A 21,740-nucleotide genomic window follows, 5' to 3' on the forward strand; every position below is an offset into this window, starting at 1 on the left:
ATACTTTTTTACTGGATAAAGAGGAATAGATGTGAGATAGGAACAAGGCAGCTGCTAGTGTGAGGTGTGTTTTCTTTAAAGCCAGAAGGCCAGGACAATGGAAAGGAGATGTCTCCATGTCTGAATTTAAAATGGCATTGTGTTCTAATGGGATCACAGTTGGCGTAACGTGTGGCTTCAACATGTGGCGATCATGTGTATCAGCATTCAGTTTTGCCTTTGGTTCATGTGTGCGAATATAAATGCAGACCTCCAAAGTCAGGCCGGGTCTATTAGGGAAACGGCTGTAACATTTACAGATTGTGATTAGGTTTATTTCTGAGGCAGAGAGCGGTCTCGTGACATTTGGAGATGCACAGAAAAGTCCTCAAGGGCACACAATCTACGCATCCAACAGCTCAATCACTGCCCATCACAAATAGATCCAGATTCTTTTTCGTTTGGTGGGCCTTGAATCAACTTCATCAGGAGTAATACCTCAGGACGAGGCTATCACGCGGGATATTTGTGCTCAGAATATTTGTGTGTGGCAGAATTTTTAAGTGGGGCCCTCAAATTCTGTGAGTGCTTTCTCTCTCTCTCTTTTTTGTCTATCAGATATACAAATGCACACTTTTTTACCGCCTCCACAATTGGCTTATTTAGCCAGACTTAATGAATTCTGCCCATATGCCCTGAGCAGCTGCTACGTTGCCCCTTCCTCCCGCCCCTGCCGAGCTGCGAAGTGCCCATCCATGTAGAGACAACCTCTAGCTGTCTCTCTGGAGAAGGCTAAGCCTGCCACTCCTCTGCTGGCAGCCAGCCGGTGCTGTCTGAGGTGGACCGCGGACGGGCTGAGGACTCAGATTAGGGCCCAGTGATCACGGGTTGCGGTCGTCCTCAAATGATTGGCCCAGGCGTCGGTAGATCAGAGAGGGGATTAGAGGGAGAGAGAGAGTTGCTGTTTGGCATGTGCTTGCATCCAGCTTCTCAAAGTGACCTCTCTCTACTGCCTCATCCTGCTGCTCTCTTACTTTATTCTCCCCATGTCTCTCTCTGTGTATACTGTATATATCCTGATGCTGCAGCGAGGCTAAGGATGACCTCTCACTGTCTGGGTGCAGTGGATTCAATCACATCAAAACAAGCGCAATGCACGCATCATTTCCAGCGAGGAAGACAATTGTGTTCTTTAAGAGCTTTGTGGTGGCTTTTGGATGAAAACGGTGTCGCCGGGAGGTGAGCCGAGTCTGAGGCCATGTTGATTATGTGTATATCAGATCAGATGATACAGGCCTCACATGGGTTTAGGGTGCAATTTATTTTTCCCTTGACATTTTTCTATTAAAATAATGGAGCCATTACCGCTGCAAAAAAACATCCACACTGCTCCGACGTGTGCTTCCGTAATCCGATATTTCACTGGAAATGCCTCAGTAATGATTTTTGATTTGATGGGAAACACTTTGGAGGAAAGGGTTTCCAGAATTTATGGGGTAAAAAAAGAAGTTTTCTCACTTTAAACTTTATTTATAAAGCAGCAATGTTTGTGAAACCTTAAGGCAAGCATGGCCCAGCTGAGCACAGTGAATTATTTTGGGTTTAAGTAGGCTATTTATCTTTGTCTTTATTGGGTCCCTCATTGGAACCGACTTTTCATTTTGTGGCAAAGAAAACACATGAGAGGAAGTAATAAAAGCTTAACAGTATTTTAAAAGAAGAAGAAAAAGTAGAAAGGTCCGTTTATGTAATGTTTTTTCCCTCCGCCCCTGTTGACTGGCTTGTCTTGATGTATTTTGATATTGGGCACTAATTGGAAGGATAGACTAGAGATAATATCCTTCCAGCTCTACCTAATATGCTAAGGTGCTGACAGGAGTTTATACATCTTATCTGTTCTCAATATCTCCCTTCCATATGGTTCAAATCCAATATGCTGAGGTGTAATTAAAGAAAATGGGGAGATGTAGAGATAGCTTCAGCCCGATGCCGGGGCCCCTCAGACACAGAGTGAGGGGTGAGGACAGACACGCTAAAGCTCAGAGCAATATTAGGTCCGGTTCATTCCACCAGGGGCCGCGTGCCTGTAACAGGTTCCCTATCAGTGACCTGCCCAGCTCTGCATCAGTCAGGTGCCGCGAACCAGCCACAAGAGGACGATTATCAGTTTAAAAGGGAAAAAAAGCAAGAACAGAAAGATATGCCCCGCTTTTAAGCCATGTTTTACTCATTAATTTATAACAAAGAAAAAAAAATATATGCAAGGTCAATTTGAATTCTGAAGCCAGAAATAATACATGCAAATGCAAGCATATTCAAATGGAGCTCGTGCCCTTTGAATCAAACCTCAAAAAGCAACCTCGGTATTGATTCGCAACAAAGACTCCATGATATTTCAAGTTTAAAGGAGAGATCCTCAACACACCACTAAGGCAGTCAGATCAATATCATTTTTTGATCAAAAGGGGGATTTGCCTTTGAAATGGCCAGATTAAACAGATGTTTTATTTTTCATTAGTTATACTGCACCTTTAAAAGCCCGCGGGGGGGGGGGGGGGGGGGGGGGGGGGTCGTGTGTGTGTGTTTGGGGGGAAAGGAGGGGAGGGGGAATTACTTCACAGAAGAGACAATGAGAGTGGTATTTTTTAAGACCTAAAGTTTGACGGCTGAACTTTTTTTTTTTTACTCTTTACTTAATGTTCTATCGTTCGAAGTACCAATTTCTTTTCTTTTCTTTTCTTTTGTTTACCCCAGGTGGGCTCGGACATGAAATGGCTGGGATGGTGGCAGCTTGGAATGCCCCTGGGTATCTTGCTGCCATGGTGTTGTCAAAAGACCTGGGAGGGGGAGTGAGAAGGCTAGGATGGTCTCTTTTCTTTTTTCTTTTTCTTTTTTTTTTTAAACCAAGAAAAAACAACGAAACTGAGCTTCTGTTCTCTTCGTTACAAAGAGATCGGCTGAATTCATTTATTATTATTATTATTATTATTATTATTATTTCCTTCTTATTACCCCTCATATGTTTTGGAACCGCTGCGGGTTGGAAAAGGCAGGACAGGACAAGGGTTTGAACATGAAATACAGTCAGGCTCCACATTTGTCATGTATTTTATTATTTCCCTTCCTCACCTCTCAGACCTGTAGGCAAGGTCCTTCATTTTTCACATGACTGGTTTTCTTATCATTGTGGGCCCTCTCTGCTGGCCTACGAGTGACTTAAAGGCAATAAAACACAAAACATTCTGTAAAACACAGATGCCTTACAGTGCCTTTCCGGGGAATTATGATAATAACTCAGGGATGGTTGGAGTGGCCAGGTCATTGTGGATGTGGGGAAGGGGGGCTAGGGGCGATGGGAGTAAGTTCACCGAGGTTCTTTGAGCAGGGACAGGTCAAGGTGGGCTGTTGGGCCTCCCCATCCGCCCTCCCTTTCCCAGCCTCCCCAGTCATAAACTCTTCCTATCATGCAGGATGCCGGCTACAGAAGGTACAAAGCAGAACCTCTTTGTCTTGTAGCTGCTGGGGATAAAGCAGTGGCTGATGGGAAAGCGGTTGCGTTGGCCCCCTGGCAACGGCGAGGTCAGCTGAAGAGTTGATCATAGCCAGGAGAGGAAAAACTCCTGAGTCAACACGACTCTGCAGTCTGCCCCCTGAGGGTCAGCTATCCTGTGAACTTGGTACTTTGTAATTTAGTTCCTCTGAAAGAGAAGACAGAAGGTGACAAGATTTTAAGTCGTCTTATTGCTGAACTGTCTGGTTATGATTTTTTTTTTTCGGTGTCTGGATTTGTTGCAGGGTGGAGGGAGGGGCTGGATGTAGTCCTACAACACCTTTCGAGTGTGTGAATGAGAAGGAGTGAGGACAGGAAACGAGTGTGGGCTCCACCACTGAGGTGCTGACAGAGGGGGGATAGAGGGGGCTGAGGCTGCACCTGTTCCAGCCCAGCACCCTCCCAGCAGGGCTTCGTCAGAGTCTCGGCCTTCTCCTGGCATCTGGGATGGGGGCCAGGCCCAGTCCCACCTCCAGCGTTTGCTCCACCTCTTCGCTGCTTGTGGATGAGAGACGAGAAACGCTGGAGGCTCCATCTGCCGAGGGCTCGCTGCGGTCTCCGCGGCCCGCCTGGGGAAGGGGGTTGCCGAGCCTCCACGACTCTGCCACGGGGGTCTCACAGTGGTAGACCACAATGCGGCACATCACGCGTCACATGCCAGCTGGCCAGGATTTCTCTCCTGTAAACAGAGACTAATGACCACTCAACACACACACACACATAGAATAAATATCCCTTGGTGGAATGGAGGCGGGTGAGACTATGTAGGTGAAAAGACTTGGTTTGATTTCGTTAAAGGAGAGCAGCAGAACAAGGGGGTTCGTGTCACAGTGGGACATTGCTAAAGCTTCTCTCAGATGCTGACTATAAGTCCACTACATCACAGTCATGCAGTTTCCTGCTTACACGCAGCATCACAGGCCTCCCAGTGCTCTGCAAGCCTCTGGGCTCCAACAGGTCCACCCGCTGAGTCTGTAAAGCTCCCCTGTTGGATTTCTATTGCGTGGAACTGCATGGAGCAAAGAATTCAGCCAAGGAATCCTGTGATGGTTGGTTCTCCAGGCTGAAGGACATTAGTATCTCTATACTTCCTATCCGGTCTCCCTAGAATCTCCTTGTCCATGTCTCCAAAGCTCCGTTTTCCCCACATTCAATTAGATTATAATTATTTTTCACAACCCAGTAGTTTCATATATATGCCCCTCTGTCTAAATTGCCCCAATGTCCCAAGCATACACTTTCATAGGCATATTTATTTATATTCCTATATATAATTATATCAGTTGCAGGCTAGGAATAATGTGACATTGAGCGTTATTCCCCAGTTAAGCAGGGAGAGTGTAGAGAGGTCGCACGAGCTACACTGAGCCACTGGCAACCCAGGCCCTGCTGGTCCAACAGAGGATCTTGGCTTCATCTGCAAACTCGCAGTAAATATCTGGCCATCATTTATTTTAATTCACTCCTTTCTTGCTCAGATGGAATGGATTCTTAACCTTGTAGGACAAGGACACCCGCATGCTGCCTGCCTTGCCTTAGCTGCTAAATTATTCTTCATTCTTCCGGGGGAATAAAAAAAAAAAGGGAAAAAAAAGGAGTCCGGCGTTGTTCAAACTGTTAGCTCCAATGAAAAGCGTGCCTGAAAACATTGTCACTGAACCCTTGGACAAGGAAAAGAAGGGGAGTGGGCAGTGAAAGACAGAGTGGGAGAAGTGGGGGAGAGAGAAAAAGGGGAGGAGTGGTGGTGGGGTAGTCAGCAGCCTCCAGAGTGATTTATTTGCCAAATCAGGACACAATGAGTCGATTATGAGTCCTCTAATAAGAGAGAGTGTTTGGGGACCCACTAATTGGGCATGATTGAGTTGCAGTCTGGGAGCTGGGCGAAAAGGGAACCTGGTCGGCGGCTGTCATGCAATCATCAGCTAATCAGAGCTTTGAAATTAAAACTGCGTGTTTAGGGTAGAGGACGGGATAATGGCAGGGACCTGCCGGTGCTCTGAGGCAGCCTGAGGAGCCTGTCACTGTGTGTGTGTGTGTGTTTCTGCATGTTTGTTTGTGTTTGTCTTTAGGAGTACAGTATATGAGTGTGCGACGTGAATAAGGCAGATTGTATTGACAGTATGTGTGTGTGGCTGTGTGTGTTTGAGGCCTCTCGTCTCTGACTGTCATCTGCACTGGTCCTGATGAGGACAGTGAAGGAGATGTAATCAGCCCAGCCCTTGTACTAATGCTCATACAGTGTTTGTGTGTCTCTGAGTGCACATGTGTGTCCGGCTTTGTATTTCTAGATATATTAAATGCATGTAAAAGGCCAGTGTATTTAAGTGTGTAGGTCAGTCATTTGATTTTATTGAATTAATTACATACAGTGTTTTTCGCCGATAATTTCATTGAAAGGAAGGCTTTGCCGAGCAGATCGTTGTCCTGTTTCTACCCCCAAAACTCTGACATTAATCTCAGTTTTGAGCGGCTGTGCTCACATGTTGTCACTAGGGGGCAGTGTTTATCTGCAGTGCGTCGCGAGAGCACACAGACAGGACTAATTGATGTCAGGCGCTTCTTCTGGTTGTGTTGTTAAGAAAGAGATGGAAAGCAGAATATACCAGAAAAGAATGCGGTTTGTGCTTGTGTCTGTGAGGTAAGAAGGAAACCAAGCTTTTATTTAAGTAAGTAATTAAAAAGCGGCCTGTCGCACAGCTGACAGTGAAACATTTTCTTGATTGGCGCGCAGAAACCTTCAACGTAAACCGAGGCCATTATTATTATTTTTAAGTCATTAAACCTCCAGAACACGCCACACATTCCCCTCACTATGCCTGTGTCTTCTTCTTCCCCACCTTTAGTTTAATGTTAACGAGGATTGGGTTTGTAAGTTCAGATTTAGGTTTCTCTGAATTATTCCCCCTCCCCGTTTATATTATTAAACGGACTACTAGCTACCAGTAAACTTATCCAGTTAGAGTATTAAATGATAAAATATCTCAAAGTTTTCTTTTTTGTAAACACAGAAAACAACTTGGGTTGGTGGTAAATGGGGATTATAATGTGTGTTTTTATTTTGTGAAATCTTACATTTTTTATAATAGGTTATATACATGCATGCCAAATCTTCGTTTGCTGTGTAGAAGTATTTACATTTATAATTCATCTTTAAATTTCCATTTATACCTCTGGTTGCTGTTTATTATGATCCAAAATATAATTATATTAATGCAGCACTTACACACTTACTGAGTGACTCATAGATGCCTGATGCGGAGTCTATAATATGTAAAATGTGTAACTCTTTTTTTTCTTACACACCCAGTTTTAATGTGTAATTTATGATTCTCTGAGCCACCTTGTATTCAGTCTGTATCTACAAATTACCTGCCTAAACAAACAAACGCACACAGTATTTTTCAATCCTCCTAAGGCCTTGTCTAATTGTAAATGCATCTTACATCTAAAGAAGGCCTCACTATAAAAATCTGAAGTGGGTTTAGGCATAAATGGGATTAATTCCCAAAGAATGTCCTTTGCTCTTCCTCCCGTAATTTCATTTGCAGGGTCCACAGGATGAATAGCCAAGCAGGCAGTGATGTGGAACTGGAGGACAGGCCTTGCGGGGCCTGGTGCTGCTGCACCACAGCCTTCAGGTTATGTTACCTTGATAATGTCACAGCTGCAGGAACCACACCGCCCACCGTACAGGACACAGGAAATCCAATTATCTGTCTTCTAATGTGTGGGAATTTTACGCTCTCATTTCTTAAGCTTTGGCTTGAGTTGTGCCTTAGGGCAAAACCTACCTGAGAAAGATTCCTGGGATTGTTATTTATTTATTTTCTAAGAAAAGAAACACATCCATTTTCACTGGAATCAGTATAGGAAAGTTAGACTGCAGCGGAATCCAGAATGGAATTGTTTTCCTGATAAAATGCAGAATTATAGCTCATTAAGTTGGATTATAATGTAAGAAATACTTTTGCTGGTCACGTGAAAACAGGTAAAGAGGAGCAACCCTAATTTGTCCTGGAGTTCGGTCGCTGTGATGGCTTGCATATGGGAGCAGGTCCTCCCACCTGCATGGGCCCCCCAACTGTTTTTGATTTAATTAAAAGGAAGAGAGTGCATCAATTTCAACTGCGTGGCAGGGAGATGACAGTACACAAATTGAAAGTAAGCATCGCAGCGGAACAGGAGACGGGACGCTGGCCTATCATTAACATGGAAGACAATTCTGTGTGCAATGTAACAAGATTAGAAACATTATCATCAGTCCACCGCTAGACACGAAGCTCAAGCACAGGAAAAAAAAGTCTCAAGAAGGCTTTTTATTCGGGACAGGACTAAGTGAGACCGGCTTTAGAAAACAATAGAAATGTGGCATGGCTGTCATAACATTCAGCTGATTGCACACCTGTAGAGAAAAGTGGGGTTTTTTTTGGGGGGGGGGGGGGGGGGGGGGGGTTTATAATGCCTGGGGGAAAAAAAGTGACACTCATCCCTTCGGGAGGTTTAATGTTTCCTGCTACTTTACCCCACACAGCAGCGATTATGGATCTCATAAGTGATTATGGATCTGTCCCCCCATCTCCTCCCTGCTGAATCTCCAGCACATATCTTTTGTTTTAGCGAGAGGGTTTGGTTTCGAGCAGATCCGAAGGAATGTGAATGGGCTCTGAGCTCGAGGAGGAGCCCCCATTAATGAACAGTAAAGACAGATGAGTCTCGCTCATGCCAGGCAGGTTGCCTCAATTGGATTAGTGAAGCCGGGGTTGGGATGGATAGCTGTCTATGTGCCAAGTGGCCATTAGCTCGGCCAGGATGCCAATATGAGTGTATACAAAAAACAGGCTCAGGATTCCCCTCGGCAATCTCAAGCTAGAGTCAGCAGCTGACAGTATCTGAGGCAATAAACTTTAGTTACGTGCTAATATAGTGATAAACATTTATCAGCTATGATAATGGGGGGGTTAAATGGTTGATTTAATCCTGCTTTTATTGTCCTGAAAATACAAATATCAGAATCTGTTACAGGTCATTTGTCAGTGGCTGTCACGCTGCACTTTATGAATGGAAAGCCGCTCATTCCTGGCATGTATCAGAGCGAGCTGATGTGTTTCCAAGGCTGATGTCATGTTCTCCGTGGGGCGATGATGGGCACTGTACATGTCAGTGGACACCAAGGGCCCTACTCCAACCAACTATACAAATGGGCAGAAGTGCGAAGAGCTGGGGAAATGTTATCAATCACTGTACGTCTCAGAGGAGCTGCTGGCGTTTGTGTAGAGAGTCCCGCTCATACTGATACATATAAAAGGCTGTGTGATGTATTAGAGCAGATGAGCAGGGGCTGGGTCTGACACATGACTGACAGCTCATTTGACAGCCCCAGGAAAGTGTGCAGGGAAGTTTCAATCTAATATAATGCTGCTGAAGGAATGAAATGGTGGTGTGAGATTATGTCTTCATGTTATATCCCCTCTAGGACAACGCAGACTGAATGGGATGAATATGATGCGGCTGACCCCCCGCCTCGGTCGAGAAGGAACAGGTGCCTTATGGGTGCCAGACGCCACAATCGACTCTAGGTTGAGACCTCCTGACCCATGACTTTCTCCACAATCCATTTCAGTCTAGTGAACCAGGTTTCTGAAGGAGGGAAAAACAAGAAACTGAAACCTTGATCAAACCTGTACCTGTGGGTAAACAAAAACATGTTTGTTTGTTTTTTTTGTTTGTTTTTTGTGGTGTCCTGCATTATGAATCAGCTGTCTCATGGGGATTTCCACATAGGTAATCTCTGTCATTCAATCGCTCCACTGCAGAAGCTGGGTCCTCCAGAAACAGGATAGCCACAAAACAGACATTAATATTAAGTGCCAAGGAGATCAGCTTCTCTTTGACCTGCTCTTCTTTCTCCTTTTTTCATAAGAGCAGAATATTGTTAGGTCACATGCATCTTGAAATCAATACTCCGTACTCACCGGTGTACGTTTACACTCATAATTTTCATGCTAAGCTACTTTTTTGTCTTTTTTTTTTTTTTTAATACAGAGACCATTTTTATTGATATAATATTAATGGAACCAAAGCTGTCTTCTAAAAATACTCCTGCTTACCAAACTCAGAGGTCACTGAGGTCACAGAACTTTCCTTAATTACACCAGAAATGTAAAATTATTTTACCAGAAAGCTATTAAAGCCCAGGAGACTCAAACCTCCCAATGCGTGTGCCCACAAAGATCAATCATAGAGGGCTAATTAGCCATTTTACAGCTATTTAAAAAAAAAAGAAACTCAGCCCTTTTCATTATGGGCCATCTATTTTTCCAACATTATGGCCTTTTTTATTTTTCCCCCCTCAGCTTCTGGAAGTTATTAGAAACTTCTGCTGCATGGAGAAATAAAGCATCAACTTTCCGTATTAGATGTGTCAGGCTTTCTTCCTCTCCGTCCACGTTTTATTCTTAGAATGAGGTCAGCAGTTGGCCCGCGAGCGTTGAGTGTCAGCTGCTGTTTTTCCATTGAAACAGACTATACTCGGGTGTTTAGCCCTCTGACAGGCCTGACGTCGGCCTCCTAGCAGCCCCAGTGACCACAGAACCTGATCTCACACAATCAAGCAACTGTGTCAGCCCAGTCTAAACTCGCTGTTCCCAAAGGTGTCTCTCTCTCTCTCTCTCTCACACACACACTTTTTACTTTTTACTTTGTGTACGTCTCCTCTTTTTTTCCCCCTCCTACATTTCCTACACTTCAACTTTTGCACCTTCTGATGGCGTCCATATTTCCCTGCTAATCTGCGGAAGCCCTGCAAACATTCGTATTGTCTAAGTGATCATTAAAATTTATGGCAAGCTGACTTCATCCAGCTTGCTAGGCCTCGTCGGCATAAGTCATAATTATGTGATGACATTGTAAGACGGAACGTCCACGCTGGCCCACTCGCCCGGGCTTGTTAAATGATGTAATTAGCCTACCTAAGAGGTGAACACTCCAGATTGGATAAGTTATTAAATGTTTGGATGAACCTGAGCTCCATTTCCCTATCACTGTCTTCCCCTCATTCTCGCCCCCTCCCTTCTTCCCCCATTAGCCCATTAGCAGTTATGTGATACTATATGCTGATGGGGCAGTGGACAGAGAAAGTGGGTAAATTAAGCCTGACCACTGGTTGTGTTATGGGCTGCTCTTATTATAAGGTGCCACTGAAGGACACTGCAAGGCTTAAGTGTACAGCGCATCAGTGACGGACACGCGACCAACAATGACCCGACGGTACGGCATATTTGTGCCGTCAGTTGCATGCTATGTGCTGATTACGTTCATTAGGATCTTCTATAAGTCATGTGACTCGCTGTTCTCACCCCTGGAAACTATTGAAAGTGACTGTACTGTACAACAAACACAGGTCAGATGTGTCAAATTTAACCCATCAGATTGCTCAATTTGTCCCCAGTTAAGCTGTAATGGAAGGCAGCGCACTGAGGTTGACAGCGCGCCTGCCACCGGGCCCTTGAGCCTCGGTGTGTGCGTCACTGTGCGGCTGTGTGTGTGTGTGTTGTGCTCCACCAGAGGGTGTCACCAACCGTGACTGTGTGTTATTCACACTGACGAGTTCCACTGTTCACTGTCACCTCTCATTGTGAGGGGAAATAAGCCTGTGGAGAGAGAGCCTGCCACCAGGGGGGAGGGTGGAGGACAGAGTGGGGCCCCCTTACAACCACAGCCCCAAAGACTGGCTTCTCCTTCAAGCTCAAGATTGCTAAATATCAGCATGCATATTGGGGATAAGAGGAGGATGTTCAGATAGACGCTGAACAGTCTGACTGTGGTTTCTAACACATTTTTACAGACAGAGGCGGAAGCTGATTTGTGTGTGGGTGTGTGTGTGTGTGTGTGTGTGGGGAGGGGGTGGGTGTTATGGTGTTTGATTTGTTGTGAAGACTCGAGCAGCAGGACTCAGCAGAGTCCAGGTTGGCCCAGCAGGCCCGCCGAGAGTGACACTTCCTCTCTCTGTCTCGTCCTGCGGAGAGCCTTGACAGCAGGGACCTGGTGCTGAGCCGCGTCCCTGTTCATCATCACCAGAGCCAACCACCCACAGCGGGCAGGGTTGGGGGGGGGGGGACTCAGTTATCTCTGTCACCCCACTGTCCCTCCCCCCTATGTGCCTCTGTCCCCCCTCCTCTTCCTCCTCTTGCTCTGTCTTTGGCCCATCTCCAGAGAGACTAAAAAGCCGGTCTCTCTCTCTCTCTGCTCCCCTGATTGTTTTTGTTCCTGTGAGCAGACAAATAGAGTTTGGCCTCTTACAAAAGAAAATGCTCAAGCTCATCTGATCTTACTGCCCTAAGGAGTGGCCTGGCCTGAAGGGCTAGTGATTGGAAAATTACAGTGCTGCTCCAGCCATATTGTCAGGGAGTCTAGTCCAGTCTCTTGTGTTTGTGTGAAAGGCCATCAGATGTGTGGCCAGTTGTCCGCTTTTAAGGCCGCTGTTGGCTGTAATTGTGTAGGAACCGTAACCGTGGTAACTTCACCAAGGATAATATGCAGTATTTATATAGAGAGTAAATATTGCTGATTGGTTATGTTTTTACAGAGCAGGTAAGCCTCTCTTAATTTTCTTGTTTTTAAATTAAGGAGCTTTGCGTTTACATGCTTTATAAAAAGAAAACATAAATTAGCCAAAGTCTAGTCTGCAAATTCAGTGACAGACATCAGAAATTTGGTCTTTGAGTGACGATACCTGTTGCAGCTCCAGAGTGACGCTGAAGCCCCCTGTCCCTGCCTCACAAGTGGCTCTCTGATAAGTGATTACAATTGGGGAGAAAGGAGGAGTAAAACAAGGGCCTTGTCAGCACAGACCCTCCAGATTTGAGGTCAATTTCGCTCCCTGATTGCGTCTATTTTTGTGGCGGTTATGCTGGGGGAGGGAGAGACCAAGTGGGAGAGTTTACCGTCGCCCGTCGAAGCCAGCATCATCATCATCAGCTGACGAGCAGGCGCCGACGCCCGACTTGCCTGACGGTTTCCTGCCCCCCCGCCACACACTCCGCTCCTTTTACTCTTCACGCCCGCCCCTCCAGCTTTTCCATCGTCCCCTATCTGCGCTCCCCTACCACCCCTTGGCCCTGGCCCTCTGCCTGCTCTTTCGCTCACCCCCACCCCCTCCCCATGTTCGCAAATCACTTCTTCCCGTGTCAGCAGGTAAATTGTTTTGTCCTCCCATTCCCAGCTTTCATTACCTTGTGTAAATTAAGCGATATGTCGTCCACCGGTGCGCGCCAGAGCACTCACCGCGCCAACGCCAAAATCATGAGATTTGGCATAATAAATGAAGACAAACTGGCAGTAGCAGTGCTCCTCTCCGCGCGGGCTCGCCTTCATTATTCGCTTAACTTGCCGGAGAAAATGACTTAACCCTGACCTGTGTATTACGTCCCATATTCACTCCAGATAAAAGCCTTTTTACAGCACACAACAATTTATATTCCAGCAAAGAGGCTGCTTTTCTCTGTCAGTTTTCCAATCTCAGCTCCTGAACACACGTCATTAAACTTGTCTTGCCTTCCTGTATTTGTCCATCAGTCCTTCTTTTTACATAAAATCTGGCAGCATTATTCTGGGATTTGATGGCACCCACTCATTTTTCCCCTTGGAATGTTTGATTGGAAGAAATATAGCCGGGCCGGGGCTATCTCCTCTCTTCTGTGGAATCATGCACTTGATGAAATAGTGTTCCCTCAGCAAGAATAATAAAAACAGACTTGTGCATTACAGGGGGCTCTCAATCTGCCAGCCGGGCTGAGCTGAGCCGAGCGAAAAAACCCACCCTGCCTCCTGACAGATTTTTATAGTTATCCCAGCAGATAAATGGAAACGGGTGACCAGGCTGGGGAAGGCCACTCTGGGCTGCAAGCCTGGACAGAAGCATGATGTGTGGCGCGAGCGTTAAAGGTTCGGCTTCTGAGACGAGCATGCTGCCACCGCCACATTTGTCCTTTTGCAGCGTTTATGAAGAGAAACCTCTGGGAAAATGTTCCTTGTGGTGCAGCACAGATATGTTTGACTGAAACACCCACGTTAATGCAGTTTGCATTAGAAAACCTTACAATAGCGAGGGAGTAGGAAGTTCTGCGTCACATGCTGTGGTCTAGCTCCATTGAGAATGAACTGTAGAAGATGAAAAGGGTGATTGCAACTGTCCTCTGGGTGATAGGTGTTCACTTTCCAATTTGGAAGTGTCAGCATTACTATAATATCAAGCTCACTTGAATGTAAAAGGTCATAGACACTTTACATAAAGTCGTTCATTCACTGTTACTGAAGCACAGCCTGCAGTAGTTAAAGTGTTTCAGTTTGTGCTGGAGCACACGATGAAACTTTGGTGTTTTCACACAATGTAGAAGGCCGCTGCAAAATCAGTAATACAGTTACCTTTTAATGCAACAGAAAAGAGGAAATACAATAAAAATATTGTGCAAACATATTACTTATTTGCTACATTCACCTAAATAAATTGGACTTTAAATATGTAAACATTTTAGTTGTTTTTAAGCTGCAGTCTTGTTCAGTCTTTTGCATCTCAGTGACATTACATTAAATACAGAACAGCTTCAGTTTTCTTGGACTAAAGTGACGAAGGGAAGAAAAAAAGTTGCTTCTCTTGTGTATCCTGTGGAGCTGGGGGGAAAAAGTTTGACTAGCTGTATTATATTCACACACAAAAAATGTGAAATTAAATGAAACCAGGCATGTAACAAGGATTATGATTACTGAAATAAAGAGAAATTCTTAAAGGCTTAAATGGAGGTTAAAAAGTTCCACTGTGGTTTGCACCTTAAGGTTTTGCCTTCTGGGAAGATAATCAGCCATAAATGGTGCTCGTTTCCACTTAACAGGCCCTGATTAATCAGCCGAACTGCATGGGCTAATCAATCGACTGCTAGTGCTTTCCGCACTGGACCTGGAGAGCTTCATGTAATCTGAGTAATCCTCCTTCTCTTACTCCTCTGTTCAGCGGCAGGCATCGTGGAGAGCAATACATTTGTGAGGGATGAGCACAAAAAGGCCCACAGTTGTGATTTTGTAAATTGGTGTGAAATTCAAGGCTTCTTTCTATAACCCTTAAATAGTGCACGTGCATCCCAGTTACATTTTATTGTCTTGTTTGTAATTTTTATTAAAAATGAAGAGGTTTATTAGAAGCAAATGAGTAAAGAAATTGCACTTTTTATTTTCACAATATAAGTCAGTTACCTCCTTATTTAGCTTATAGTAGTGTTAGCTTTTTTGTTTTACTGATATGAAATTGACCAGACACACTTATATAATATATATAAGCATACTTAAGCATGTAAAAAGGCTATCAGCGGAATTGTCTTTTTGTTTTGTTTTTACAGAAATGGCATCAGTGAAATGTTAAAGTCTTCAGGAAAGTTTAGATTTATCTTCAGAACTGCCAGTTTTAATTATTTCTACTAATGCGTCTGTAATAGACAAATCAGAAGAGCTCAATATTTCCCTCATCCCTTCCCGGGAGGTGAAAAAAGATCAACTTATTGGCTCAGCTTCACCTGCTAAATTGAAATGTCAAACATGTAAAGCAGACTGACATGGCTACCTGTGGCACTGATGCAGTTCAGACAATGTACAAACGGGTCTCCAGATACGCAGCACAACAAACACTGTGAGTGTTTGATTTGCTTGTCAACAAAACTGTGCTCCTGAGGTTTGTGGGCCAGCTTTTTAGATAGTGTTGTTAACGGCATATGTCATTTGAGGATTGAAAACTGGAGCCATTGAATCTTAATGAGAGACCGTTTACATTCAGCCCTCTGCACTGTGCTTTCAATGTGGTTAAACTAGGCTTATGTTGGGGAGTTTATAACCAGTCTAGAAGGTAGGCAAAATTTAAATGTGCAATGTTTTACAGTGTATACAATGTTTATGCTCTAATAATTAAATTACATTCACTTACAGATGGTCTACAACGGTGCTGTCACCCATTTATTGTTTATGGAGCCAGAATGTAGCATATTTGGAGTGGCTGTTAATTTACAAGCGAATGCTAGAAAGAGTTGTTAGCAAGCTGCATTTAGAGTGTATTACATGGACATGGATACCTGCCAATTAGTGCTAAATAAATCAGTGAAACAAACAAGTTACTAGATGTTCACTTACCAAAACTGTACCACAAACTGTTGGCGCATCTAACTGCAACATTATTGGCTTGATAATTGCATTAAAAATACTCAAAAGGCAGCGGTGTCGTAAAAATGGGTGATGGGTCCAGTTCAGTGACTCCACTTAATGGATGTGAAGCCAAGGAGACAGCTATTGGCTACAGCCACCTGCCTTAACTTCCACCTGAAAGTTAAAGTGGCCACACCCACAAGAATCTTTTATAAAGTGAAAATGGAGCCTGAACACCTAATTGCCCCCAGTGCATCCACTATGGTGTGTATGACAGAAAGCACTTAAAGACAGAATGAAGAGTTAGCAGGTTGGTAAGTCACATTCACTTAGGACTTCTGGAAGTAGTTCTTCAGCTGGAGCGACATATGTTTTTAGGTTGTCATCATGTTGGAAGATCAGACTAAATCTTCACATTTATTCATGATTCCTTCCACCCTGATGAGATTCCCCTCCAGAAACACTCCGAAGCATCCCCACAGTATAATACTCCCTCCCCTGTGTTTCACAGTGGGGATGCTTAACCTTCGTGCTGTAGGCCTCTCCCTTATTTCTCCAAATCGAGCTTCCAGTATCCATAATGTTTCTGCAGGTTGTCCTCAGCATATTTTAGTGTGGCTTAAAAGTGTCGCTTCTGCAGAAGAATTCTGCAATTCCCGACTTTCAAAAGTCGTTCACTCGTGTCTTGACAGTTTTTCTGGGGTCTGTAGACACATCTCATAGTATTTTTTCCAGACTTCTTACCTTTGCCAGGTTTTTTCTTTACTATGTGGCTCTCTTTGAATTTCTTAGTAATGCTTCTGGCTTCAGCTCTTGACCCTTGAAAATGCTGTCATAACTTTGTATAAACATCTCCTGCTTTGTGAACGTCAGTAATTTTTTTTCTCAAGTCTAAACTCATTTTTGTTTTTGGCACTATGCTTTCTTGAGTGATAGCTCAAACCATTGCTGAAGTCTTTATAATGTGCGTAAATTCGAATGTAACCTGAGCAGAGATGGGCAGTTACTGTAATCTGATTACTTTTTTCGAGTAACGAGTAAAGTAAGGGATTACTATTGCAAAATCGGTAATTAGATTACCGTTACTTTCCCGTAGGAACGCTGCGTTACTGCGTTACTAAAACCGTGATTTTTTGCGAGAATGTCTCACGACAGTGACGTAAGCGAGTGCGCCGTTAGTGACAACAGCTGTGTGCAGATCAACAATGGATCACATATCGAGTGCGGGAGAGAGTATGAGCGTGCAGCGTTTAAAGCGTGGAAGTACTGACCTTACTTTGAGTTTGATTCCATAAAAAGTGACAAAAACATTAGCGTCCATCGTGCGTGGGAAGAAAACTTCTTTTTACAGCGAAAAAAACCCCTAAACTTCCGAGCAAGCACTGAGTAGCTACGACGTAATGGGAAACTCACAGAGACACTGCCGTATCCTTCCACTGACCGCTGCACACCTGCACCAGGGTAAACCTCCGCCTACTGCAGTCCTGCTTTACAGGTGAAAATAGAGCAACAGGACCGCTGAGTCTTTGACTTTATTTATGTTCTGCTGTGTTTTATTTGCATCTATTTGAAAGAGTGAGTGTAAACACAAAAAATTATTTTATTTTATGTGCTGGAATGTGCAGAAAATAGGTTTAAATGTTAAACTCATTTATTCAACTCAGAGAATGTTGCATATAATTAAATTTTTGCTTCATGCATAAAGTTAAAAGATTAAAACTAATAAAACAAGTTTTAAAAAGAGACTTTTCCATTTGATTACATTTTGTATGATGGATTATGTAGAAAAAGTAGAATTGGGCTGAAAGATCTATCGCTTTATCACCTCTTCAGGTTGTAAATCGTGTTTTTAAAAAGTAACTAAGTAACTAAGTAATTAATTACTTTTGAAAATAAGTAATCAGTAAAGTAACGGGATTACTTTTTGGGGGAAGTAATCAGTAATTAGTTACTGATTACTTTTTTCAAGTAACTTGACCAACACTGAACCTGAGTTTCAACTTAATTTTCCAAGATTAGAGGATTACAAAGTTAAAGCAGTTAAAAGATCAGTTTTTCAGGGGGCTAATAATTTTGACCATGGTATTTTTTTTTCTGGAATAATTCTGTTATTTTGTTTAGATTAAATTAATTTATTCTTTTTAAAAAATAAAAATTAGTATATATAGAAATGTTGAAAATCCTTTGCTTCATTGCTTTTGACAAAAAAAAAAATCATAGTGGAAGCAATACATCTGTCCTCATCTGTAACTTAAGTCTTCTTTTACTTGCAGTTAAATATTTTTGAGCGATGAAAAAGATGCCACATAACAATAATCGAAACATATTAACAGACACCCTCGTAAGATTAGTTTTTTAAAGAGAGACAGATCTGTCAGAGAACTCTTCAAATCGTTCCCAGATCGGTCTAAAACGGCTCTGACAAAGAGGATTTAAAATGTAAAGAGCTGGCGCTCAGCTCTGTAACCCTTCCCCTTCTCTAAAAGGACAGAGAAAAGAATGATACAAACAGAAGGGGAAAAAACTCAAATCCAACTCATTTTTTACTGTATGAAAGTTTCACAAGGTCGTTGGGAGAGTCATGTTAACACAATACCTGAATACAGATTTGTTTCCTTGTTCTACAAGTCACGCAGACTCGAGTCTTTAAGCGATCATTATTACCATACAAATAGACAGATCTATTTAACAACCCCCTTTTTATCGCATAACACTTATTCTTTAGTGTTGCTCCCTGAAAGGCACTGAAATGTGTCTCTCCCCCTACTTACTCTTCCCCTCTTTCTTTTTTTCTTTCTTTTTTTTCTCCCCGGGAAATCGTCTCCGGGTTGATAAAGGCTCAGAGCAATAGAAGAAGCAAGGCTGACATCTTCTTAAGAGATGATAGGAGAGCCAAATCAAATAGGATGGAGCAGTCACTCTTTTCACAGATAGGTAGCTCATTTCTGGTGGCTGAGAGTTTGCATCCCTAGTGACGCTCTGCCTGGGAAAGATAGCTCGCTCGGACTCCATTCATTATTTCATTCCCTGTCTCCTCTTTTCACATCTTAGCTACTTCTTTCTTCTTCTTCTTCTTTTTTTTTTTTTGCTTTAATGAGTTGCCTATTTTTCTCAAGTGTTGATGGCGATCTTGGAATTTAGATTTGGAGACAAAGTGTTTAATCACAAGCGTTTTTCATTTGCCAAGAAGAAGCAAAAAAAAAAAAATCAATTATTTCTATTAGACAATGCTGATTGAAAATGAATGGAAGTGGTAACATTTTGAAACAAAGGCTCCACGGAGACAAAGATAAGTGTCAGTCTGCTACCCCTGAGGTGTGATGTGCGGTTTGGCTTAATAAGCAGTTTGCAAAAACATTAGCTATTAAATCTTTGCAGAGGGTTGATACAAACACAGAGCAGTTTATTAATAATAACAGCTCATAATTCTGTACTTTTAGTGTCACATTGTTCCTCGCAGAGTCCATGTTGAGCTTCCGATGTAGCGAGCTTCTTTATTTTTTTTGTTTTCACAAACACGTACCTTGACGCATAAAGATGTAACTTCATCAGAGGAAATTGCAGGAACTTTCCTCGTCCAATTATTTATTGCAACACTTACTGAATGAAGCTTCCAAACTCCATATGATATTCACTTTGGCACTTTGTGAAGAGCACTTTGCTATCGCATCCCTCACATTCTCTGCAAATCCCTTAGAAAATTATTTCTAAATATTAACTTCTCTTGCAGAGAGCTCATTCAAAAGAAGAATTACACGACAGATAAAACACTTTATCACCAGTGAAAGACTAGACAATGTACGTTGAGAAATTGGGAAGAAGGCAGAAACAATGAATATTAAGTGCCTAAGAATCCAAAGCTGCTGACTAAATTGAAACAGTATATCCTGAGGGGGTACGGTTTCCAAATTGCTAATTACTGCCTCTGAAAGGGGGCAGTTTCTGATATGTTTGCTTGTGAAAGGCTGCCACTTAATGAAGCAGTGGCTAAAGTTTTTTTCCCCCTTTCTTTCTTTTTTAATATTCCCACACTCCAGCTTTCAGGGCTCTCTCCGGACTTTCCTCCCAGGCCAGAACAATGGCGGGCCCAGGAGCCCAGCTTCCCCACAGGCCCAATGAGAGGAGGCCGGGGGCTGGGTACTGAGGGAGCCGCTCAGCATGCTGAAATATGGAGGCGACAGATAAGGTGGCAGCGGCACAGAGAGGCCCTCTCCCATGGGCCCAAGGGGAAATTTGCAGTTATTAAGAGGAAGATGAGAGCGATTAAATGGCTTTTGTACTCATTTTCACTGACTTTTCTTTTTTATTATTTGGGCTGCCTTCATCTGATAGATGAAAGAAATGGTAAATTACTTTTTTTTGTTTCATTCAGCAACAACACTAGCATTGAGAAAACATCATTACAGTGAGCTTCAATCATAAAACACTTATTAGTCTACTATTGTTTTAAAAAGTGTGGCTGCAACAGAATTACTGTAATCTGACATCTGGAACTACAGTAATTACAAATTTAACATGGTTTGGGATTTTGGTTTGAAGAAATTGGACAAAATGTAACATTGATACATACACAGCATGTGCATGTTTCTATGTATGCAGTCATTTTATGGATGAACACAGCTGGGAGCAGCTATAGAAGCTTGTGCAATTCAACAACAGCCATGCAGCAAATAGAAAGCTCTTTGATTTTGCTTTTACTCAAACTGTGTGACAGATAATTTCCCACTGAACAGCTATATGACACACTGCTCTGCAATGCACTGTGAGGTCTAACAGTGCAATCCAACACAACGGTGCCTTAAAAAGAGAGTGAGTAAATTGCATACTCACAACACAGTGCAAACCTGTTGCTAATAATACCTCAAGCCTTCACATAGTGTTAGATATGCTTGAGAAAAGAGCAGAACAGTGGTGCAGTGTCACCTAACAGCAAGGAGATTCCTGGTTTGAACCGCTTCGTCAGCTGGGGCCTTTCTGCCTTGAGCACCCCCACTTACCCACTCACCAGTGCAAACCTAAGCTGGGCAAGCAGTTAAGAAAATGGATGGATGCTTTAAAAAGTCTCCTTCAGGCATTTTTTAGTAGGATTTTTTACCTTTCGAGATGAAAAAATAGGACGAAAAATGTTTTTCCCCCGGTTTACTATAGCATCCAATATTTCTCCTCATTCAGTCAAAGTCAGCCCTCACTGTTGGAGTATTTGCATTGCTGACTTCAGATTTAGGTAACACACTTATGAAGTTGACTTTGGTTAATGCTAATATTACACAGTGCTGTGCAAAAGTCATGAGCCATCCCTTGTGTCTTTATTTGGGGAAATGGGTGAAGAGATTAATTGAAAAATGTGTAAGCATAAATGGAAATACAGTATATAAGGCAAAAACACAGTTTGAACAATTCTATTAAGCTTGAAAGTCACTGTGTGGTATGACCACCTTTATTATTCAGTATAGTCTGAACTCTCTTAGGCAGCTTCCTGTAATTGCTTAAGTAGTCTTCAGGAATAGTTCTCCAGGCTTCTTGAAGACATTCAAAGCTCTTCTTTGGATGTTGACTGTCTTTTGTTTTGTTCTTGACCCCACACTGCTTCCAATAATGTTAAGGTCCAGTCTCTGTGGAGGCCAATCCATGACTGATGGTGTTGTAATTGTGTGTTTTTCTATCTACTTATGGTTTTACTGCATTGGAAGTGTGTTTGGGATCACTGTCATGCTGCAAAATGAAGCTGTTGCCAATCAGACACTTTCATCCTGAGGGCCAGATGCATCTTTCAGGTCCTGTTTCAGGTCTCTGCTGGGGTTTTTCTGTTTCTTCGTGCATATTAAATACTATCAGACTATCAGGTACAAGGACTGGATTGAAAACGAGTGAAAAATCAGCCAATGTCCAAAGAAGAACTTTGACAGAACTTCTGAAAGCTTGAAGAACAAATCTTTAAGACCACTTCAAAAATGGCAAGAAAGTCTGGCTACTTGCAAGGAAAATTACAAAGAAATAAGGGTATCTTAAGACATTCGCACTATATCTCCAA

At 43.0% G+C, this 21,740-nt stretch overlaps 1 long non-coding RNA gene across 1 annotated transcript; it reads left to right on the forward strand.

The window, feature by feature from the left end:
• The first annotated feature begins 6,054 nt into the window (after positions 1–6,054).
• Positions 6,055–19,956, forward strand: LOC143414125 (uncharacterized). The gene is made up of 3 exons (XR_013094674.1): positions 6,055–6,167; positions 9,003–9,215; positions 19,747–19,956. It is a non-coding gene; the product is annotated as an uncharacterized LOC143414125 (long non-coding RNA).
• Positions 19,957–21,740: the final 1,784 nt, after the last annotated feature.

This window comes from Maylandia zebra, linkage group LG19 (genome assembly GCF_041146795.1).
Source record: "Maylandia zebra isolate NMK-2024a linkage group LG19, Mzebra_GT3a, whole genome shotgun sequence".
Lineage (NCBI taxonomy): Eukaryota > Metazoa > Chordata > Actinopteri > Cichliformes > Cichlidae > Maylandia > Maylandia zebra.